We start from the raw sequence: 18,184 nt of genomic DNA on the forward strand, positions 1-18,184 counted from the left end.
TTTATTTCTATATTGAATTGAATTTATTGGTGTTATTTTATTTAAAAAAATAATCCTGACAAACCTTTTATTTAAAACAGATGCCTGAACATAAATTAGGTTCCAATTGTGCAAGACTTGGTCTCTTTCTTTTTAAGTTTTTACATGAGATGTTTACTGCATGCAAGGAAACCATGGCAAGATTTATTACCAAAAATTAACGTGGGGGGTGAAAGTAACAAGTAACTTTTTTTTTGAGTACTACTTTTTGGATTGAATTGGATATAATTCAACTATTTTTTACTTGTACTTGAGTATTTTATGTAGAACTTACTTGTACTTGTACTTGAGTACAATTTCAATCACGTAACAGTAATTCTACTTGAGTAGGATACATCAGTACTCTTTACACCTCTGGCTGCATGTATCCGACTTTTTTCTTTCTCAGCCTGTGTTAAATCTGAGTTGAGTCTCTGTAGTCTAAAGCAGATTCTTCCCACCTTTGAATTAACATGTATTCCTGCTTATTGCCTTTATTTAGTAGCCTTTATTGAATATTTTTCATTAGGTCCTGCTTTATGTGTGCTTTATAGCGCAAATAGATTCCTTTCTGACTCACTTGTCCTTTGCATCATAATGTTGTTTTGCAGGAACTGTCTGCTTGCTTTAAAAAAACAAAAAAGAAAGAAGCGTAAGCTGATCTAGGCTAATCAAAGGCGTCCTAGCTTACCACCTAACCAATTGTGGAAACCTCTTCCCAGCAGCTATCAGAGAGTTCCTTTCAAAGTTCTAAAAGGCCCTTGGGCTGTGTTTCCCTTTGATCCATATGGAGCTTTTCCGCTAGGTAGAAGTGCACTACCTGCTCTTAGAAAGGCATACTTTGAGATATGGTCTTCAATAACAAAAGACTCAGAAAACTATTCCTACTCTCAGGGAAAGTTGTTGAGAAGTTTGAATTAGAGACTAAATAAAATATACTCTAATGGATGTTTATTGGAATATTTCATTTAATTATGCATGAGGGAAAAACCCTGACCTTTTGTTTGAGCTAATGATATAGCAGTGTTGCCTTAAAGTGCAGAGAAAACATAGGTTTAAGCCTATATAGCACCATTTTCTCATGTCTTCATACATGTTTTTCTCTGAGTGTTATTATTTCCCTGGACTTCATGAAAAATAAATGTTTGGTGAGATAGATAGTTAGGTTTGGCCACGTCACAGACTGGTGTACTGTAGGCTGCATAGCATCTTAAGATATGAGTCATCTGTAGGTGTGGAATCAATAGAGAATCAAAGGTCAGTTCTACATGGAGTAGAGCTGAGTTGATAAGTGTGATGTGTTGGTCTTGCAACCGACTGGCATCCTTTATAAATGGGATTTAGAACTACATTTTATTTTTAGAAACGGTCCAGTACCGCTGATACAGATCCAATGCCAAAACCAATACTTTTTAATAGTAAAGGTGATACGTCATTAAATTGCACAGTTGAATGGATTTTCATGACCTTTCAGTATTTTTGTGATTTTTTTTCTTCAGATTAACAATGAGTTGAAATATAGGACAAATCTACCTTTATTATGGTACTTAAAGAAAAACAAAAAAACTTTTGGTTCAGAAACACAAAAGCACTCAAAGACAGAGCAAATATCCAGATATTGGCAGTTATTCTGGATCAGTGATCCCAATCATGGGGTCATGATCATTCCCTCTTTAAAGGTTTCTAAGAAACATACATAGCCATTAATAACAATACAGTTGGTCTAAATGTATGGGCACTCCATTTTTTTTTTTTTTTTTTTTTTTTTAACGTGCAATTAAATTCACAATAACTCTGAAACTCAGTGGAGTAATTGAGAAATTAACCCTACATAACTTAATCAAATTTCATAAAGATCAGTCAATTATGAAACAGGATATGAGTTTTTCAAAACGTTTCCAATAATGAGAGATATGTATTTTTTTTTTTTTTAAACAGAACTCCTCCACATTTTATTGGGATCTTATATGGCATCGGATTTATATTTGGTTAACGTTTTGACAAAATCCATTAAGTACTGTTGATGTAATTCTGATCAAAAACAAACAAACACTGGTGAAAATATTACCTCTTTGATTGAAGTAATAACAATTTTTTCCTCATTACTTTGTCAGCTCTGGATGTCTTAATACACAATCCGTCACATGAATGCACTTTAAATGATAGGTCTAAAACTGAATAATGAATCATTGTTACTAATTTGTGTAAGAAATGTCTTTGGAGTCATTTATGTTATAGTCTCAAATACACGTGATATCCTTTAATATAAGGGCGTTGCCGTTTTGGAGATTTCAGTCAGTTTCAGTGTTTGTGTATCATGTGGTCGACATGTAGTCAAGACGACTCTTTGTTTTTCCCACTCCCATTGAGAGTCTATTGAAATATAGCATTTCAATTGAACATTTTAACTATGTGTTCCTTTGATGAAAGACGTTATTCCTCGGAAAACCAAGAACATTATGGTTAATTTTGACATTTCACTAATCAGGAAACAAAAAATATGACTTTGAAAATGTTAGTTAGCCTTATATTTTCCTTTATGGATTTCTATACACTTTGTTTTGTTACCACTGTATTTCACTGGATTTTTATCAATCAATCAGCTCACCATTGCTTCATTTTTGGCATGAAAACCAAACCCAATGGTGCTCTTCTGTTTCATCATCTCTATGTGTGTGTATGTGTGTGTGTGTGTGTGTGTGCATGCATATTGAATAGACAAAGACTGAACGACGGGAAATAATCATCCCCCCCGTCTAATCTCTATGTCCGTCACAAACATTTGCCCTTCTTGCATCTGTTCTATCAGACAGAGGAATTGACATAATAAAAGACACTACCTGTTGCTTTTATTTGCCATATCTCTCGTCATCTGTCGTCACGTCTTGAAATGCCAGAGCTGCATACACGCTATATATTCTTTGTTCACAGTGCAGATGTCATAACACACAAACGCAAAGCTGTGAGTGTCAATCTCTGTTCCGACGCCCCTGCTGCCACCCCGGAGCACAGTGCTCGGTGTAATTATGTGCCGTAGCCACAAGCGAACAGCTTTTAGAGCTAATCGAGGGGGATTTTTGTTGTGTAATTGGAGCCTTTTATGAACTAAAGCAGATATAATAACACTTTCCATCGCTCGTTCGAACCTGTGTGGATACTTGTCAATCCAACCTTGTGTCTCTCTTACCTTGGTTGTGTCATTTTTTCATAAGAGCCCGGCTCTCTGACCCATTGTCATGAACACAAGTTAATATCTATGGCTGAAATGGGAGATTAGTGTCCAATGGTGCATCTACATTTTTATATTGATGTTATGGCTGTCCGTCAATGTTGGCATTGCTTCAAAAAAGGTTGTACAGCACATATATACATCAGTTTTTCTACATGCAAATTGATGCATGAATAATTCAGGAACTATTGAATTATCTATGACCTATTATGTTGAATAGCCCTCCTGTGAAAAATGTGCCTTACCTTACATCTGATTGGAGCTAGAGGAAAGGCATGAGTACATGCCTGAAATTTTACAGAACAGGTTTAAAAGATGAACTGAAAAATGTGTTTCTAATGGCTTTTATGATCTTAATTCTCATCTGATCGAGTGATGGTCCAACTTGTGATCAGTTTAGAAAGTAATCATAACTAAGACGTCTTACGTTATTAAAGTGTAAGGACACCCTAAAACCAATTTTTTCTGCTGAATACATATATGATTAGGTATGAAGTAATGTAGTTTATTGATTCTAGTCCCAATCTTCACATTTTAGTCAAAATTAAATTAAATTTAGCGATTTTAATTGTAAAGTGTCAGAATGATTCCCCTCTATGGGTTGAACGCTGGTTGTTACAATTGGATTTTGTTAGTGGCTTAGATTAAATTAGATCAGTGACCTCTTTTTGGCCCCGCCCCTCTTATAAAAGATGGGAGGAGGGACTAGGTTTCCTCCTCTCACAGCTCTCAGTGAGCATTGCTTGACAGCTCCATACAGAACTATGCAGCCCTGTGGGGGCGGGGCTGCTGTGACTGGGCGTGTCTTAACTACTCCAGGAGCAATCAAGTCATTTTTTGAATTTCTCCCCATTGGCAGGTCAGCAACAACCTGGAAATGTACTTACACTTTAATATAACTCATGCATTTTTTTAGAAATGTTGCTGAAAATGAAAAAAAAGCTAAGAAACATAGCCAGACACAATTGAGCAGCGCATACTGTATGCAGCACACCACACTTGTAATTGTATTCAGATGTGAAAACTTGAGCTTGCGTTATGTTTGTTGCAATGTATATTATCAGGATTATTCAACAAAGGGTGATGAGGTGGTCTGCATTATAGTCTTGTAGCATTAGCTCACTGATATTCAAAATTATGCTAAAGCTAAGATAGGTTGACCCATACGCTGAGTTTGCGGGGTCAGGGGGAGCATTTTTCATTATAGTTTTCCGAAAGTCATTCGAAAATGTTTTTATTATAATGTACATAATATACAAACATCTTAAGTGCCATAAAACAGTATGTATTACTGTTAGTTTCATGTTACAGATGTTACTTCTAAGTCAGGTGTGTAGTATACGTTTTCAGTGAAATGATCCCAAACTTTTGCAACTTTAGGTTGGTTCTTCTTTTGTGCAATTCTTCTTCCCAATGTAAATGCTGATGCGACACTGCACCCAGCAGTTCATCTATGGTACTGCAGCAAAAATGAAGCCTGGCCTGATTTTATCATGAATTTACAACATTAAACAACGTATTGACACAAATGTTTGCAGTCAGCATTATCAATTATGTTCCAATTTTTTTTACATTATATACGTTAAACACATTGTGGTTGGCGCAAATCTCAAGACAGTCTATATATTAAATTCTATTTTTTCTTTTGTACCTGCTACCAAGAATCTCAAACTCTGCCTAAAGACTGACCATATTTTGATTTCCAAAAAAAGACGACACTTGTCTCGACCTCATACTTCTGCGCATACCGGATGCTCAAACATTCCTCCATTACCTCAATATGTAATATGTGGTCGGTATAAAACCAGGGCATTTCCATAGATGTGTTAAAAAAAAACCTTAAAAAAACCCCAAAACAAACCAGATGAAAGGACATGAAAAAGCAAAAATAAGAAAGTTATGGTGGCCTGTTGGAGACAAGCAGCATTAAATCTATCATCCTTAAATTACCTTTTAGGAGCAAAAAATGATTTGAAAATGATGGTATCATGAATATTTCAACAATGATCTAAATTGTTGGAGGAAGAATTCCTGCTTTTGAAAAGCGACTAAATGGAAATCCATGTACAATGTCACGTATCTGCCCTCAAACACACCAAAGTTGAAAAGTTGCATTTTAAAGTGCTCAGAACAGCTTCACTTGTTTTATGCTCCCCTTAACTTTTACTATTTATGCACGATTCCAAGCCTTGGAGTCAGTGTTTTGAATGTAATTACCTAACCAGACCTATCCACGTCGTTTCTGAGTCAGACTCACACAGAAAGGTTTCTTTGAAAGTGGTGCAGATAAAACAGTTGTGTTCAGGAAGGCCTTCAGAACCGAGATTTACTCCCCTGAGTTCCTGAACCTTATGCATTTTGCATTAGCTGCAGGAGATTAAATGTTTTTACACAGTCGTGGAGCTGATGCGGGCGTTGACCTTAAACTCAAATCGTTTGCCAACGTCATCAATTTTTTTTTCTTCCTAATTTCACATTTTCTGTCATGGAGATCAGTGGTTCTCAAACTTTTTTGGCTCTATAACTTTTTAATCCAAGTACGGTACCTCCTTTCTGGTGTCCTGGTGCAGCCAGAACAACCTGGAGCTCAACGCTTTAAAGACAGTGGAGATGATAGCAGACTTCAGGAAGAACCCAGCCCCCCTCACCCCCCTCACCCTGGGAGACTCTACAGTGAGCTCTGTGGAGTACTTCTGCTTCCTGGGGACCATCATCACTCAGGACCTCAAGTGGGAGCTGAACATCAGCTCCCTTATCAAAAAAGCTCAGCAGAGGATGTACTTCCTGCGGCAGCTGAAGAAGTTCAGTCTGCCAACAAAGATGATGGTGAACTTCTACAGCTCCATCATCCAGTCCATCCTCTGCTCCTCCATCACCATCTGGTACGCTGCAGCTACGGCCAAGGACAAGGCCAGACTGCAGCGTATCATCCACTCAGCAGAGAAGGTCATCGGCTGCAATCTGCCCTCCCTCCAGGACCTGTACGCCTCCAGGATTTTGAGGCGTGCAGGAAAGATTGTGGCTGACCCCTCCCACCCCGGTCATAAACTGTTTCAATCTCTCCATCAGGATCAGAACCTCCAGACACAAAAACAGCTTCTTTCCCTCTGCCACCATCCACATGAACACACCCCAAGTCACCCACTGAACCCCCCCCCCCACCACCCGATCACCACCTCCATGATGACATTATCTGCTGCACTGTATATATATATATTTATCCTTTATTTTCTATCTATCCTTTATTTATCCCTCATCCTTTATATTTATCATTATTATTATTATTGTTGCTGGGTTGTTTCTTGTTCTTTGTTTTTCTTTGTTTTTTGTTTCGTGCACCGACTACCAAGACAAATTCCTTGTACTGTCCTAAAAACTGTACTTGGCCATTAAAACATTTCTGATTCTGATTCTGATTGTCCGACTAACACGTTTCGCTCAAAATTCTGTAAAAAAACAACTATAGGGCATAATGATTGAATTAATGAGGGATAGCACACATTTTAAAGTACATTTTGTAAATAAGTCAATGAAACAGTATTTATTGCCTCCTGAATAGATTTGTTTCTATAGTTTTTAATCATTTCCGGTCATCTCCCTCCTGATGTATAGTACCAACATCATTTCTATCCTCATTTTGTGTGTTTTTGGAGTCATTGAGTGTGTTTTTGGAGTCATTTGTATTTTGTTGTTGTTTGTCTGTTATTTTTATTATTCACTATATTTTTCTCTTATTTTATGTGTTTGTTTGTCTGTGTTTTTGGTGTCGTGTGGTTGTTTTTTGTGTCGTTTTGTATGTTTCTCTGTTATTTTTGTGTATTTTGCAGTGAAATTGTGTATTTTTCTCTCATTTAGTGTAGGGCTGGGCGATTTTGCCTAAAAAGAAATAAATTCGATTTTTTTTTTAATGCACTTAAAAATCACTGCAGACATGAGATATATTGTCAAAAAAGCAACTTTATTGCTGTGATTGTCCTCAAAAGTTAAAATGCATAGAACAATCCCCAAAATAAAAAGTAAATGAGGCTCTGTCAATCAACAATTTCAAGCTTTAACCCAGGTTTAAGCAAAAGTGTAACCAAATCAGATAACTACATATTCTATAACATATAACATTATAATGAACATGCCTGTGGCATACATATAGCCTACTCAAAGGGTAAACAAATGTAAACAAAGAGGGAGGTTGCTCACATCGGAACGCAAAAAAGTCCATATATATATATATATATATTTTAAAACACGAATTTGCAAAATAAAAATCGTTTTTATCTAAAAATTTGATTAATCTATTTTTTTGCCCAGTCCTAATTTAATAATTTAGTGTGTCATAGTGTGTGTCGTTTTGTGTGTTGCTGGTGATTAGTATTTTTACCTCTTGGTGTGTGTGTTTTTTGTGTGTTTTTGTTGTCGTTTTTGTGTGTTGTTGGTATTATTTAAACTATTTTCTCTCGTTGTGTGTGTTTTTGGTGTCGTTTGGTTGTTTCTTATGTCATTTTGTATGTTTCTTTGTTATTGTTTTTGGATTTGGCAGTGATCTTGTGCATTTTTCTTTCATTTAGTATCTTTGTTGTTGTTGTTGTTGTTGTTTGTTGTTGTTGGTGCTGGTAATGGTAAGTATTTTTCTGTCTTGGTGCATGTGTTTTTTCCTGTCATTTCGTGTATTTTGTTGTTGTTTGTCTGTCCTTGTTGCATCTTGAGGTGTGGGTGGTGATGACAAAAAAGGTGGTGTAGAAAATGTGTTCGGGACAAACTGAGTTGTAAATAATAGGCAGTTTATGAATACAATCAGAGTCTTATACAGGTTAATAAAAAGAGGGACCTGTGAGAGTATGCTGGCTGGATCATTGCAAGCTCTGGTCCGAGGAAGGCAAAACATATATATCTGTCAGGGGTATGTCTTTAACATTAGCTCATCACCATATACAGTACTTACTTCTGGGCCCTAGTATGGAGAAAACCGTCTATTAATCAAATAGAAACTTGGACTGGAATACAAGTCTGTCTGGTACCGACAGACACGGTGCATATAAACGTAAAGAATTCAAGTTATACATCTGGTATCTTTTTTACAGAATCCTCTCCACACTAAAAATCTTCCACATCTGTTTCACGACGCAGATCGAGTAACAAGCTAAATAAACATTCTCTTTCCTCAAGAGAGCGACACATCCTGTTATTGTCAACTTTTACATATCCAGAGCCTTCTGATTTATTGCACAAAGATGGAATTTATAGACTCAGAGTCTGAAGATAATGTTGTTCCAACACTATTAAAACACTCCCATATTCTTGTGGAAAACCCCATGGTATTATTGATTAAATCAGGGCCTCTTGTTAATACCTACAATGTCACTCATATGCATTTTTGCTAGAGTCAGAGCTTTTTTCTAAAAGAGTATAAACCTTTTATTATCAAATGGTAAAAACTTTAATACACTTCATTCTTTTTACTATTCAGTATATTTTTGTGTGTTTTTGTTGTCGTTTTGGGAGTTGCTGGTAATATTTAGTATGACTAACATTTTTACCTAAAAATAAACATTATAAAACCCAATATTTTAATGCTTTTATATGTTAATCCCCCCCCCCCATTTGAGAAACACTGGTGTAAATATGAAAGAATTAATAGAGGATCTCATCTTGCATCCACTCAGTTTGTGTTGCACGGTGCATCGACTTGTTGCCATTAACTTGACAACTGTTCCCAACCCTTACTCACACACAAACAACCACATACCTGCAAACCATTCATTCTTGCTGATATGTCCCAGGTTTTCCCGTACCTTTTGCGGCTTCTGAGGATGCTGTTGGAATACACGTCTGTCAGGAGCACAGGTTTGATAAGACATAATTATTTAATCCTGACAGGCAGTCAGGTGTAGCTCAACAGATACAGTAAATCAATCGGTGTGTCTGAGAAGTAGCAGGCCTTTTTATCGACTGGCACCACCCCCTACCCCGCCACCCCCCACCCCCATCTGCACCAACTCTGCTTCCCTTTATATACCCTACAGCCAGACTTTTATGGGTACTTGTACTTTTTTGAGTATAATTCTAAGTACATTTGATAAAAAGCTCAGCAATTTGTTACATTTTTAGACCCAACAGTTACTATTAAATTACTTTTTTTGTTTTGTTTTAAAATGATCAACGGACATTGTGAAACTAAAAAAAATGAAATGACCAGACAACAATCAAATGCATAATATCATAGCCGACCAACCAGATTAAACGCAATGCACCGCACCAAAACAGCATTAAATGGAAGTTATTTTCTCAGTTTTAGAGTTCATAAATGTAGCCTGATCATTTTTATAAATGAAGCTTTTATTATCCTCCACCACAAAGTGAAAGGGGTATATAGGTTTGAGGTCCGTCCGAGTTAAAGGGGACAGCTTTTCTCAGAAACTGTTTAAGATAGGATAACCAAATTCAAGTGTGTGGCTTCAGGGTATCAATACCTTGATGGAGTTCGAAAATGAGAAGCGCGCAGTTATTTTTTCCGGAGTTATTGCCTTTGTTCCATTTTTTTTTTAATTTTTACGCTGTTCGAGGTATCTTCAAAGGGGGCAGCTTTTATTAGAAACAGTTTAGGATAGGATAACCAAATTTGGTGTGTGGCTTCAGGATATCAATGCATTGATGGAGTTTGAAAATGAGAAGCGCTCAATTATTTTTTCCGGAGTTATTGCCCTTTTTCTGTTTTTTTTTACTCTGTTCGAGGTATATTCAAAGGGGACAGCTTTTCTTAGAAACCGTTTAAGATAGTTAGTAATGTATAATATTGTGATGTGATAATATTTTCTTATGTATACATCTAAGTTCTTACATTTAGGACATTTAGGAAAAGGTTGTAATGACAACCAATGTGGCGGGGGATGTTAATGACTATGTCTTCTTGTTTTGAATTAAATGTATTGTTTTCAGACAATATTACCTGTAGCACCTTTATTTATGTATATATTTATCATTTACTGTATTTATCCTTTATATTTATCATTATTATCATTACTGTTTTTGGTTTGTTTTTTTGTTCTTTTGCTGTTCTTCGCACCAACTACCAAGTTAAATTCATTGTACTGTTGGTGCGCTGCCACGTCACACATACACAAACTGTAAATTGCGCAGAATAAGACAGCACAATGTCTACTGTGTTGTCCATATCAAACCAGTATAAATCAAATGCAAAACTGTCTTTTATGGTTGAAGGTAAAGAAGGGACTCATCGCCTCATTACTTGTTTTTATTAGGAAAATTCTGCAACTCAACAGCCAAGGGTTTTATTTAAACGATTGTCTTTCAGTTCTGATGAACAGGCATATAAAACAAGGCATGCTACAGAAGGTAAATTCACTCTCCATGAAGCAAAAACTAATAAGATGAAAAGTATTGTGATGTACCGGGCCATGGTGACATGGAATGCTCTTCCAGGACAAATTATTCAAGAAAATAACAAATTTGATTTATAAAACTACTGAAAGAATTTTTTTTTTAACTAAACAGCTCCCGGTGCCTATTGAATACAAATAATCAGGGTAAGTTTGTATAGTTTTATGTGATCTATAAATGTATATTTATAGTGATCAATAACTGTAAATGTATATTTCTAAATAACCAATCATCTGATTGTTTATTGGAACGAGGTCTGACTGTATGAATGTTGTTTTTGTTTTGTTTTGTAAATCGTTTTAATTATTGTTCGTGTTGCTTTGTTGTGTGAAGTGTTATACAGTATGTAATTGTGTGCTGTACTAAGGAGTCAATTGTTGTTGGTGTGGCAAATAAAAACCATTCTAGATATGATTCTGGGTTATTTTATTTTTAAAAAGAATGATAGATTTTGAAATACCTTTTATTTTATACCTTTGTGGAAAATATATTAAGTTCCAATTGTAAAAAAAAAAATGGTGTCTCATTTTTTAAGATTATACATGATATGTTTACTGTATGCAAGGGAACTGTGGCAAGATTTATGACCAAAAATAAACATGGGGGGTGAAACTAGGAACTTTTACTTTGAGTACTATTTATTTGAGCTACTTTTTACTTGAGTACAATTTCAATCATGTGACAGTACTTTTACCTGGATAAATCAGACAGCACTCCGCTTTTCAAGTTATTTGGTGGGTTTCTAGAAAATATAAAACACAATATGAAATTGTGGTGTTTATAGCTTACACTGTGCACGAAAGGTCTCCATTTGTTTCTTATCTTTAGATTTACAAGAACGCTTGACTTTGTTGCTTGCTAACTTTTACTTTGTGTACTACTTTTCACTTGTACTTGAGTGTTTTATGTACGACTTACTTGTACTTGTACTAGAGTACAATTTCATTCATGCCACAGTACTTCTAAGTTGACTAGGATATATCAGTACTCTTTACACCTCTGCCTACAGCTCGCTACACAGCAAGAGTAAATACCGTAATAATTTTGCTGTTGAAAATTACAAGCCTGAGCTTTTTTTAAACATCCTCAACATTAGGTGTGTTACGCACCATTAAAATGTACTGCTCAGAAACAACTGGAGGATGGAGATGGTTCACCTCATGCCATCTTTATACCACGTCATTAGCCAGGCTCACACAGAGCTGCATTCATTCAGTGCTTGAGGCCGAGAGAACGAAATGTTTGGATATATTCTAACCACTTAATCCTGCCCTACAAGACCCGGGGTGTCCACATGGTGATGATGAGTAGGAATTTATACTATAGGGTGGAAATGTTTCCAACACTGATGAATAGTGAATGTAGTGCAGTGGATGCTTCTCATTCACACAAATCTATAGGAGGCTTTTGTGAATAAAGGATAAGTTTCTGCAGAAGAAGAAGAGAGGGAATGCAGGATGTGTTTTTCATTAAATCCGTCACAAACAACACATAAAGGTTTTTAAGGAGCTTTTCTGACTGTGTGACTATATCATAATTATGTTGTATTTTTCCAGGGTGTGAGGTTTAGGGTTTGTTTTTAGCTTTTCAGTTCATTGATCTCACTGGTGTTATTCAGTGAGTTTTGCCGTCCATTAGCCTGCACTACAAGATATTGCAATGCATAAATAAATAAACAAATAAATAAAAAATAGGAAAGCCCTTCACTTAAAAAAATATTTAAAAATGGACGATATTGTCTGCCCACCGATATTATCGACCATTGCCATGAATTGCAATATCAATGGGAAAAAAATTATGTGCCGCTCTGTCTCAAGCATTTTGTTTTTCACTTTGTTTTTATTTGCAATTTATAACATACAAACAACATATTAATGAAAGAAAGTTCAAATTTTTAAAAAAGATAAATAAGAAAAATAAAAACAGAACACAAAACCAACAATTAAAAAAAGGGTAACAATTTCGGAAGCATTGTACATCTTAGTCATTTTCAATTGATCCAGTTAATTGTTGTTAGCGTCGCTTCTTTATAAACAATTCACTTCTGCAAGTTCTTTTCATGGGTGTGTCCTTTAAGCTTTAGTTGGTTAGTCAACTTTTCCATCATATACAGTAGATCTCAAACCAGTGCTCTTTCTTTGTACCAGTTTCTGCTTTTTTTGCTTGTTATCAATAAGATTTTAATCATATAACTGTCTTTTATTTGTACAGCATGTTCAATCTTTCCCAGGTACATTACAACACAGTTTTATGGAAAAGCATAACCCATTATTTTATTTATGGTTGTGTTCGCGATCTTCCAGAAAGGTTTGAGCTTAGCAGAGCTCCAAAGAATATGGTTACTGTCTTGGTCATCCCACTGCCTCCAACATGGACTCAAGCATGAATTTACGTTATTTAGGGTGAAACAATGCCGTCTAGTAGTGGAAAAGAATTGAGCTTGACCTTTAAATACGGGTCATTTCCTGTCAAAACCGGAAGTACCTGAATGTGCTGAAGTGACGCGGTCGTACCGACGAGGGCTGCATTTGAAATGTCATACTAACGTACTACTCATACTAAGTCTGACGTTAAAATGAGTATGTCGTGCGTTCACATTAAATATTATGGAAAGATTGAATATGCAAAAAATACCCGGATGTATACTAGATCGGGACATTTTTTAACTATGTCACTCATTTTACACGTTATTGTTCCCTGTTTTGTATCTTTAATTAGCTCATGGGCTAACCGCTAAGCTAACTCACTAGCTATTTCAATTGATCCGCTCTTCATCTACAGACCAAAGAAAAAAATGCTGGATGTAACATTTTTGTTGCACAATATTACAATGATTTTTATTCTGTACTGTAACAGTTTCACAGTAAACATCATCAAAGACAGACTGAGTGCTCAAACTGCTTAGATAATTCATTTGGACAAATACTAAGACTGAGACAGCTGTTGTTTGAAACAACATATTAAAAATGAATATGGCATTTTTTTTCCCCCATTAGTGAAGTTGATTAAGTATTCTTATTTTGCAATAAGAAAACAGATGATGTTTATTTGTGGAATGCATCCCGTGTGGGATCACTTTAAATTGGACTTAATGTGTTATTTCCATGGAGAGTCAAAGTCAAGTTATATAATGTGACATAAAAAGAGGTTGGGGGGAGGGGGTTTATGTATGTATCATTATTTGTTAATATTGGAAATTTAGTGTTGGACAATATTGGCAGAGGTATAAAGAGTACTGATATATACTACTCAAGTAGAAGTATTCTTACTTGATTGACATTGTACTCAAGTACAAATACAAGTAAGTGTACATAAAATATTCAAATAGTCAAAAATATCTCAATTAAATAGTACTCAAAGTAAAAGTTTCACCCCCTAAGTTTATTTTTGGCAATAAATCTTGCCATGATTCCCTTAATCCCTCAATAAGTAAATATCAGAAACCTAAAAAGACATCTGTATAAAATAAAAGTTTTTTTTTTTTTTTTAATAAAAGTACACCAATTAATTACATTCTAAATAAATAAAAATGATCAGGCTACATTTATGAACTCTAAAACGGAGAAAATAACCTCCATTCAATGCTGTTTTGGCGCCGTGCATTACGTTTAATCTGATTGATGTGATACATTTAATTGTTGTCTCTGGTCATTTCATTTTTTTTTGTAGTTTCACAATGTCCGTTCATCATTTTTTAAAAACAAAAACAAAAAATACTCAGTACCAGTTGAGTGTAGAAATGTTACATACAGTATTACTTTTACTTTTATTAAAATGTGCTTAAAGCTGATATCCGGACTTTCTGAGAAACGTCTCGATGTCCCGCCCTAAACCGCTCCACTTCCTCCCACTGCCTCTGCCAATCTACCAGAAGCCACGCCTCTACTTTTCTGCACGCGCATCGCGTAACATAACGAGGTCACATCAGGTGAGGAAGTTGAAGCCTATTGGCTGGGCGCACTCGACAATCATTTCTATTTGTATAGGAGTCGATAGGACGAAGGAGGGGCTTATATACATGTGTGTGTATATATATATATATATATATATACATGTATATGAATGACCACTGGCAGTAGACCACAGTAAAAGACTAGTTAGGTATTTTTTTTGCATTTCAAAACAATCATACATAAACATAGATTTCTCAGAAACTCCAAATATCAGCTTTAAGAATGCATAAAATTACGGATTTAAAAATATACTTAAAATAGTACAAGTACCCATAAAAGCAACTCAATTACAGTAACATGAGTACTTGTAATCTGTTACTTTCACCTCTAAATATTGGCATATCCGATATCTGCAAATCTAAAAAATTATTAGTATTATTATTAAGAAGTGGCTCTCATGAAGTTGATATTTCAAGAAATAAACTACATTGTTGTGTTCTCAGGGCTCACAATGAAGTAAAACTCAAACTGCCTCCTTCTGCTTTTTGCATAATATCATGTCTTGGTATTTACTTACCAGGTCTCGTCAGGTCCTACACATGTCACGGCTGTTTCCTGTAATTAAAACATTCAGATCCCCAAGCAGCAGTCGTTCCATTTTACATCTAATGGTTAACCACCACTTTATTATTACAGGAGTACAAAACTTGAATCAATTTACTTTTTGATTAAAATGTGTTTTTCTACCAGAGCCAATCAGCAGTCAGGAACTAAAACCACTCATATTGAATCAGATCAGATCAGATTATTCCATCTATCTATCTATCCATCCATCCATCCATCCATCCATCCATCCATCTATCCATCTATCTATCTATCTATCTATCTATCTATCTATCTATCTATCTATCTATCTATCTATCTATCTATCTATCTATCTATCTATCTATCTATCTATCTATCTATCTATTCATCCATCCATCCATCCATCCGAAAGAGAACCACAACATCCCATTTCTTGTTTTCTTAGAATGTTTATGAAATTGTCGGACTCAATATAATATATTATAAATAATATTTTCCTTGATAAGAAGTGGCTTCACACCACAATATAATCTAAAGATTATGTGTTTTTATGATTCAGACATCTTGAATGTATTTGCGTTTAATACTTTAATTCATACAAATGTCAAGTTTATAATTGATGTTATGTTAGGCACTCGACAGGCGTTTATTGCACATTAATATCACAGATATTTCGTAATGATACGTATAATAAGAATAGGGGGAAAAAACAGATCACTTTATGTAAAGTCATTTGACGTACTTTAAAATACTCCCCATCTTTAAACCAGTCACATAAATTTAGTAAAATGTTAAGAAAAACATACTTGTTTAGCCATATTTTTACCCAGTTACTCGTAACAGCCAGTGCTTATCTTGTTCACGTGGAAACTGTGGATTCCTATCAGTGATGTTAATCACTTTTGCAAGATAAAACTTTAGTCATGGCAAACTTTAGAAGTTTACTCTAAATTTTGTATAAAAAAGGTTAATGGTATAAATTGAAAAGCAAGAGATAAGAATATTGAAAAATAAAACAATAAAATCAGATTCATACCTCATAATTTAGCTGTTATTAGCAAAGGTAAATAGGTCATGGATTTGTGAACTCTAATAACTTTCTAAATGTATCAAAACTTACAATATCATGAATATTTTCTTTTGCTAAACTCATGTGCATGGAAATGGAAGATTTTTTTATTTCTTCATCCCATCATTTAGTTTTCCACTGCTTAGCAGCAAATTGTATAGGTCTTAATTTAGAGAGTTCTACAGTCTCATAAAAAAGATAAAAATAAAATAAAAATCTCTTTTCATCATGGCAGTTTCCATGGTTGCTATAGGCAGTAGAATGAAGATTATATTATCGTATCCTAGTGATGACAACGCAGTGTTAAGTATATGTTCGTACTTTTTGCAATTTTGTCAAAAGAAAATCGCAAATTGTTCCTTATTTACTTCATAAAACGTATAGTTTTAACTTCAAGCAGCCTGAAATGTTTGTTTTTTTTAAGTTCCACCTTACCAACAGCCTGTTAAAAGCTTTTTGTTGTTTTCAGCCACACCTTCGTCTCTTTCCATTTACTTTCCTTAGAGCTGCATTAACATTCTGGAGTGTCAATTAAAGCCCAACTGTCCATGTGTCAGAGGAGAGAAACAGCACATCTAGAAGTTTCCATTACGTGCTCTGCCATTAAGCAGCTGCTTAAAGCATCTGAAAAGACATTTGAAAAAGTAAGAAACTGATCATACTGTATATACATCAGTATAGGGTGGAAAAGGCTCAAACAACATTATCATTTGGGAGTTTCTTTATCTTTGGATTTACAGTAAAAGAGAATGTGGATATTTTACAAGCTATTTGATGCAATCTTGATTAGAGGACTTCTGTGTGTAGTGTGACCATGACAGAAACCATTGTGTGGTTTGTTATTTTGCTGTACTGGACATTATACATGTATATCCTATAGACTGTATAGTACAGACATGGATAGCTATAGGTTCAGGGGCCACATGTGCACAAAATGACTCCAAAAACACACAAAATATACCCGAGATTACTACAACAATACACAAAAATATTAAAAAAAATATCCAAATCGACAAGAAAGAGAAAAAAATATATTAAATATTAAAAAATACATTAAACATTAAAAATACTGAAAATGACTGTAAACACACAAAATGACAGAAAAATACACAAGATGACTACAACAGTACACAAAAAAATAACAAGATATACTAAATAAAATGAACATAAAAAACGACAACCTAAACACACAAACTGAGAGGGAATCAGTAACAAAATCAGTCACTAAATGTCAACCAAAATAAATGACAATATTACTATTATTATTTATATTAATATATGTATATTCTACATCTATCTAAATGTGTCCCTCAACTCAAGACAATCACATTTTTGTGGCCCCCACAAAAATAAGGGACAGCCTTAAAACCGGTAGTATCCATGCATGCAGATACATATATGGATTGCTATGAATGGCTATCAAAAAACTCTATCCAATAGGCAAACTAAACATTTGCACCATTTTTTTTTTTTAAACAACGTTTTATTTGTACTTATTTAATTTCTATTTCAGAACAAATCCAACACACAAAACTGGAGTCTGCAACACTGAACTCAACACACCCCACGTGAGCAAACAAAGCACACGCACAACCAGCGACACTTACACATGTACACAACTCTCACCAGTGTCTCTGAAGGCTCGCCATTAAAGGAGAGCGTGGGCGAGCGAGAGAGAGAGAGAGAGGTAGAGAGGGCGTGAGAGAGAGGCAACAGGTCTGGGTGCTGAAATCGTAACAACGGAGAGTTTGTTATTGGATAATTAGGTTTCTTTCAGAGCATTTCTCACTTTTACAGCTGCGTTGACTGCCTCTTGAGCTGGGTCACTCAAAGGTTGCCATTTAAAAGGAAATTAGACTTGTCACCAGCTTTCAACAACCTTATTGTGGACATAGCGGTCTGAAAGCTGAATGATGTATTATTAAGTATTGATAGAGAAGTCCTTGGTTATGGAATTAATTTAATTAACCTCCTCCTTTTGGGAGCAGTTGCGTACAT

The 18,184-nt window shown here is 35.1% G+C and overlaps 1 protein-coding gene across 3 annotated transcripts in view; it reads left to right on the forward strand.

Annotated features, from left to right (window-relative positions):
- Positions 1-18,184, forward strand: part of LOC114463370 (metabotropic glutamate receptor 4-like) — a 222,398-nt gene that overhangs the window by 37,249 nt on the left and 166,965 nt on the right. Inside the window, exon 1 of one of the 3 annotated variants that reach the window (XM_028446902.1) lies at positions 17,715-17,754. The exons of the other annotated variants lie outside the window; for them this stretch is intronic. The gene's annotated coding sequence lies outside the window, so the exon portion shown is untranslated. Of the gene's footprint in view, positions 1-17,714; positions 17,755-18,184 lie in introns of those variants that run through there. 3 annotated transcript variants of the gene reach the window in all.

This window comes from Gouania willdenowi, chromosome 5, assembly GCF_900634775.1.
Source record: "Gouania willdenowi chromosome 5, fGouWil2.1, whole genome shotgun sequence".
In the NCBI taxonomy this organism is placed as follows: Eukaryota; Metazoa; Chordata; class Actinopteri; order Blenniiformes; family Gobiesocidae; genus Gouania; species Gouania willdenowi.